This window comes from Octopus sinensis, unplaced genomic scaffold, assembly GCF_006345805.1.
Source record: "Octopus sinensis unplaced genomic scaffold, ASM634580v1 Contig14989, whole genome shotgun sequence".
Taxonomy (NCBI): domain Eukaryota; kingdom Metazoa; phylum Mollusca; class Cephalopoda; order Octopoda; family Octopodidae; genus Octopus; species Octopus sinensis.
Window position 1 is genome coordinate 57986 of NW_021833458.1, and position 7015 is coordinate 65000.

At 38.2% G+C, this 7015-nt stretch overlaps 1 long non-coding RNA gene across 1 annotated transcript; it reads right to left on the reverse strand.

Moving 5' to 3' along the window:
- Positions 1 to 595: 595 nt before the first annotated feature.
- On the reverse strand, positions 596 to 7011 carry LOC118761547. The gene is made up of 4 exons (XR_004997461.1): positions 7001 to 7011; positions 4830 to 4832; positions 4667 to 4673; positions 596 to 667 (listed from the first exon to the last, which is right to left on the reverse strand). It is a non-coding gene; the product is annotated as an uncharacterized LOC118761547 (long non-coding RNA).
- Positions 7012 to 7015: the final 4 nt, after the last annotated feature.

Sequence of the window (7015 nt, forward strand, 5' to 3'; positions counted from 1 at the left end):
TATATGTGTGAATATACAGGGTAAATAATAGAAAAAAATAGGCCGCACAATGCGATAGTGTTTACGCATCTACAGGCTGCACCATCCCAGATGTGTAAGTAATACTTCACTGTTTTTCAAATGGTTTGGTGATTGGTGAATATTTCTACTGAGAAATGAATGTAGACTTTAAATTGCAGCTTTTTTTAGCTTATAATATTCAGGGGTGTTCAAAAAATTTCTCCGCAGTGAATTCTCTTCATCGTGCGCATGCGCAACTTGGTTATCCCTGCGTGGGTGGGCGGCCGGGTGTCAACCGTTGTCTTTTAGTCATTGTGTACCCTTCAGCGCGTCGACATGCTTACCATTGAAGAACGTACGTTTTTGGTTGAACGGGTGTTTCGAGCTGGAAAGAAATACACTCGATGGAACTTTATCTCAGAACGTACAGCACCGGATTTTTTCCCTATGCCCTATGCAGTAATCCCTCGACTATCGCGGGTGCTATGTTCCAAAACGCCCCGTGATAAATGAAAATCTGCGAAGTAGGAACAGTACAGTATTTTTTATTTTTTTATTCAGCTCAGAGCTGCGGCCATGCTGATGCACCGCCGTTTGCTTTTCGTATGCAAGCCGGTGGGGCTCGCTCTGAGCACTCTAATTTTTTCACAGTGAACGTACCCACCGCCTCGGACACTCGGCGAAGAGCACGTTCGGAGGAACCGTGCGGGCCGAAACGACCGGGAGGTGGACGCGCTACTACCGCAACGCGAACGGCGACTCCCGACGATGCGCCTGCCTCGTGGCTCCCGTGCGCGCAGCACCGACCTGCGCGACGTGAAATCGGACGAAACGCGCGGGCGAAGACAAGGCAGGGCGGCGGCCGACGCGGCGGCCGACGCGGCGGCGATGCGCGCAGTGCTCCGCGGCCCGATTTGTTACAAATGCAAAACAACACCACGGAGGAATCAACGTATGCTTAAATAATAAACCCTGATAGGTGAACCACGATATAGCTAGGAATTACTGTACTAATAACGAAGAAAAATAAGCAGCGCAGTTCCAGATTTTGACCTAATTGTGTTCAAGATGTACACACACAAACACACATACACAAATACACACAGGCACACACACACATAATAGAATAACAGCAGATCTGGTATTATGCGCTTGATCAAAATTTGGCGGGGCGAGAAAAATTGGTCAAGTTGGACTAATTACCCGAGAGGATTTTTAATTTAAAAAGCTCATAATGATAAACGACCTATTTGAGCACAGCAGGATTTGAACTCAGATAGCAAAGAACAAGAACAAAGAAGACGAATTACGCTGTTACACGTTACAACGATTCTGTTAAAATACCGCTCAAAACAACGACAACAGCTATAAGACGATGTATATTCTTTGAAGACTCTTACAACGGCATGAGCTTTTTGCGGAAGCTATATTTCTTTAAACATAATAAAGGTGTTTGTGTGTCGGAATATATATATGTGTGTGTGTGTGTACGTGTGTGTATGTATATATATATATATATAAATGTATAAATACCAGCCCTTTTTTTGACAGCCAGCTTCCTGATGATTTCATTTGAATGAAACAGTACTAGTCCTGTAGAAGCTCCTTCTATAAATAAAATAAATTAATTTACTCTGCTATGTATTGAGTACCTTATTTACTGTGGTTAACCCCCGACTCAACCCGGGACCTACATATATATATATATATATATATATATATATATATATATAATACACATTATATCTACTCTAATTGCACCAAATCCAGAACTACTTAGCTCCCTTAAATATAATTTTTTTACTGGGGGATTAGTAGACCCGACACCGTTCACTGTCTGTGAACAGTAATTTTACGAAACCGGTGTACCTTTGAATCTCTTTTCCAATTCACAATAATGATTTTATTACTTTTATTCCTACTTCAGTTCATCGAATTGTATCGTTACTTTTCCTTAAAAAATCCTTTACTTTTTTTGATTTCCAATGTGCATTTTAGCATTTTTCTTCTTATTTACCCCTTACATTTCCACGTGTATTTTCTATTTTCTTTTTGTAACATGTGGCTGTGTGGTAAGCAGCTTGCTTACCAACCAAATTGTTCCGGGTTCAGTCCCACTGCGTGGCACTTGGGCAGATGTCTTCTTCTATAGACTCGTGCCGACTAAAGCTTTCTGAGTGAATTCGGCTGACGGAAACTGATAGAATCGCGTCGTATTATGTATATATATAATATATATATATATATATATATATATATATATATATATATATATATATATATGCATGTATGTATGTATGTGTTGTATGTGTGTGTATACGTTTGTGTGTCTGTGTTTGTCCCCCTAACACCGCTTGACAACCGATGCTGTTGTCTTTATGTTCCCGTAACTTAGCAGTTCGGCAAAAGAGACCGATAGATTAAATACTAGGCTTACAAAGAATAAGTCCTGGGGTCGATTTGCTCGACTAAAAGGCGGTGCTCCAGCCTGGCCACATTCAAAATGACTGGAACAAGTAAAATAGTAAAAGTGTATATGATATATATATAGATATATATATTATTATATATATATATATATATATAAACTACTGATCCATTCTTGTTACATTTTTCTTGGTTATATATATATATATATATACTAAGCAATAAGGGTTCAGCAACGATTGCCTTACCACATACCGAATTTAGAAATAGCAGTCAAAGGGTTATAGCTATTTCTTCTACTAAAAAGGGAGATCTCCTTTTTAGTAGAAGAAATAGCTATACCCTTTGACTGCTATTCTAAAATCGGTATGTGGTAAGGCAATTCGTTGCTGACCCTTATTGCTTAGTATTACTTAAATTTCCTCAAATGAGGCTTTTACATGCCGAAGACTACTTGGTGTAATTGATATTATTCCAAATAATTAATTTCACCCTTCATATTACGGATATATATATAGATATAATATATATATATATATATAAACTACTGATCCATTCTTGTTACATTTTTCTTGGTTATATATTATATATATATATATATATATATATATATATATATATATAAAACTATGATCCATTCTTGTTACATTTTTCTTGGTTATATATATATATATATATATATATATATATATAATATATATATATATATATATATATATATATAAACTACTGATCCATTCTTGTGTTACATTTTTTGATTTATATATATATATATAATATATATATATATATATATATATATTATATATATATATAGTAAACCGTTGCGCGTGTTTGATGAGTTTACGCCAAATAGGCACAAGTGATGCACTTTACATAAAGAAATATCTCGAAATCTTTGGAAGCGAATCAAGATATTTCGCCGCTAGTGAGAAGATTGCGTATAAACATCAACAGTGAAAGGAGAACCATTTCCTTGGTGATATTCAATTTGTTTCTTCTCATAATTAACTGTTTCTTGCATAGCAGGCATTATTTCTATATTGTTGTTGTGCTAAACGGGATCGTGATAGATTTAAGAGGTGGTTTTTTCTTATCCTATATACAATTCAGTAATCGCATAAAACACATTTTTTAGATAGTTTAGTCAGCGATGAAAAGCTATTGTTCATGTCCAGAGCATTGGTGCCTAGTGTAAGGAAGAGAGGAGGTAATACTCAGGCTTGAAAGTCTAACCGCAATACTTGCAACAGAAGGACCTCTGTAAATGACATCCAAGTGTGAAGAATGGGAGTTAAGTAGGGAAACGGTGTACCTCTCTGTCTTTAATCGTATAGTAAGGAGGTAAGATCCTACTCCCTGCGATATGGCTTCAAATCCCACCGAAATCAACTGTCTTAATCCTTTCAAGATCTATATAAAAATTACTAATTTTAGAGAGTTGGATTGGTGGGGCAGAGAAAGAGAGGATCGGAGAGAAAAACTTTTTTTTTTTGTTCAATACGTTCGCAAGTGTAATATCCGCACAGTCGATGGGCTTTCTTTGGTAATTTTGACATTTTAGAATATTCTCCTCCCTTCCTGTTTTTGCTGGGAGAAGGGAGGAAAATATCCTAAAACCAGCTACCTAGCTAGAATGCAGACAGGACTCCATTGATCCCACACAAAGTTCAACATGGTCCCCTATTCAACCGGGTGACAGATTGAATATACCACTCAAGAAAATCATCTTGAACATAGAACTTGGAATGCTTAACATTAAAACAAATATGAGGAAGCATTGTGTCCTACGTTATTAGAATGGTGCCAATCCTCCATCCAGTATTGGTCCTGCCTTGGGTACTTTGGAAAGGAAAAGAAAGCCAAGTTTGTCACGACGGGATATGAACACATGTCGTCGACATTCGGCATAAACACAACGAGGCATTCAATCTAATGCATCAAAGAAATATATCGATACGTTTGCTTACGATCCAAGAAAAGAAACAGTTCCTGCAATGGGCTTTCTTGGGTTTTCGACAAGTAGATTTCATTGAGAATCCCCAAGTTAAACCGAAAGAAACTCATACAAAATATTTGCAAGATGTGTCGCACTTTCAGTTCTAACTTGAAACTCGTCTGTTTCGAAATTTTCTTAAACATTTTCATGCTTACGCCCATTCTCACCGACGAGCAAAAACACATGGATACGAGAAAGGATCTAAGTCGTGGCTATACTGTCTTTTTGTACGTAATGAACTACAATGCTAAATATATACAGGGCGGCGAGCTGGCAGAAACGTTAGCACCCCGGGCGAAATGCGTAGCCGTATTTCTACTGTCTTTACGACCTAAGTTCAAATTCCGCCAAGGTCGACTTTGCCTTTCATCCTGTCGGGGTCGATTAAATAAGTACCAGTTACGCACTGGGGTCGAAATAATCGACTTAATCTGTTTGCCTGTCCTTGTTTGTCCTCTCTGTGTTTAGCCCCTTGCTGGTAGTAAAGAAATAGAACTACAATGCTAAATATATTCCTCATTAGTCAAAAGACTAGAATACGATTTCAAATAGATAATTTATTTTTAACTACCCACAAGGGGCTAAACACAGAGAGGACAAAGAAGAACAGACAAACGGATTAAATCGATTACATCGACCCCAGTGTATAACTGGTACTTAGTTTATCTACCCCGAAAGGATGAAAGGCAAAGTCGACCTCGGCGGAATTTGAACTCAGAACGTAACGGCGGGCGAAATACGGCTACACATTTCGCCCTGCGTGCTAACGTTTTTGCTAGCTCGCCGCCTATTTCAAACAGATAATTGCAATGCTAATTATGCTTATCGGCTGTGTGGAAACTTCGTTCTCTAAATGCTCTCTTTGCCACTAATTTTGTAAGATTTTTAATTAAATACGTATTGTTTACGGTTATTTAAGAATTACGTGTTTCGATTTTAGCTTAAATTAGGAAATGGTGGAATGTAAGCGACACCAGTAATCGACAGTTGCTTTAGGATTCACGTGCAGAAAGGTGGAAGAGAAGTATTATCTACATTCAACATGGTTTGAATACATCATGTGAAACCGGCGTAATTCACACGGCATGATATTTTTAGTCACACTCTACGAAAAAAAGGTACTTCATAGCTTTTTTCTACATGAATGATAAATTTTAGTATTTTTCTAGCCTGGCAGGAATCAAAGTGGTGAATACGCAAAGTCTTTAGATTATAGGTTAGAATGTTAATTGGCATTTGTTCTGACTCCCTGCGATGTGGCTTCAAATCCCACCAAATCAACTGCCTTCATCCGTTAAAGGTCTATATAAAAATTACTAATTCATAGGGTTGGATTATTGGAGCAGATAAAGAGAAGGTCGGACAGAAAGACTTGTGCTTTCTTTTTTGGTTCAGTACGTTCTCAAGTGCAATAACGATGGGCTTTCCTTGGCAATCTTGCATAACAAAGCATACAAGTTTCCCCTTTCCACGATGTTGTAGGTAGAGGATCTTGCATGCTGCTAAAAGGAATCTTACATTGCAGACACCTGCTCAACATTGGCCGACGGTGGTCCTCTGTAGCATGGAGGAATCAAATATCGAACTCGGCTTTGTTGATGACCAAAAACAAATAAATAGATAAATAAGATAATTATTATTGTCGCAAGCAACCTAAGTGCTGATGTAGTTATTTCATTTGTTAGAAATAGCGAGCGTATTTGTTCATATTGCAAATTGCTTCGTTAGCAACATGGAGGATACATCAGATAGAGCTCCTAAATATACAGAAGATAGGGCTCCTAAATACTGAATATACCTTATTTACATTATTTAAATTTGACGGATATTTGTCCTCATCTTGTTTGTTAAAACACCGTTTCGGCTGATATAACCTCCAGCCTTCATCAGGTGTCTTGGAGAAATTTCGAACCTGGGTTCTCATTCCTAAGGGTTTTTTTTCGATGTTATTATTATTATTATTATTATTATTATTATTATTATTATTATTAAGGTCACTGCCTGGAATCAAGCTCGGAATCTTGGGATTAGTAGCCCGCTCACTTAATCACTACGCCATATGCCCGTGGCATAGTGGTATATCAGCCGAAACGTTGTTTTAGCAACAAACAAGATGGGGACAACTATCCGTCAAAGGTAAATAATGTAAATAATGTACATAATTCCTCATCTCTTAAATATAGAACTGCTTTATTTAATATATGGTTTTCAATATAATTCTGCTTCTTCTCCTTGCGCCCTTTTCAAGCCTGGCCAGGCTCATGGGCCCGGTTTCCTGGTTTCTATGGCGTATGTGTTCCCCCCAACTTGACAGGACGCCAGTCCATTGCAGCGTTACTCAAGAAACAGGAAAAAAGAGTGAGAGAAAGTTGTGGCGAAAGAGTACAACAGGGGTTGCCACCACCCTCTGCCGAAACTTCGTGGAGCTTTATGTGTTTTCGCTCAGTAAACACACAACGCTGGGACTGGGAATCGAAACCACGATCCTCCGTCCGCGAGTCCGCTGCTCTAACCACTGGGCCATTACGCCTCCACATAATTCTGCTTAGTGGGACTTATTCGGAGCTAACCAACAACAATAACAGCTAC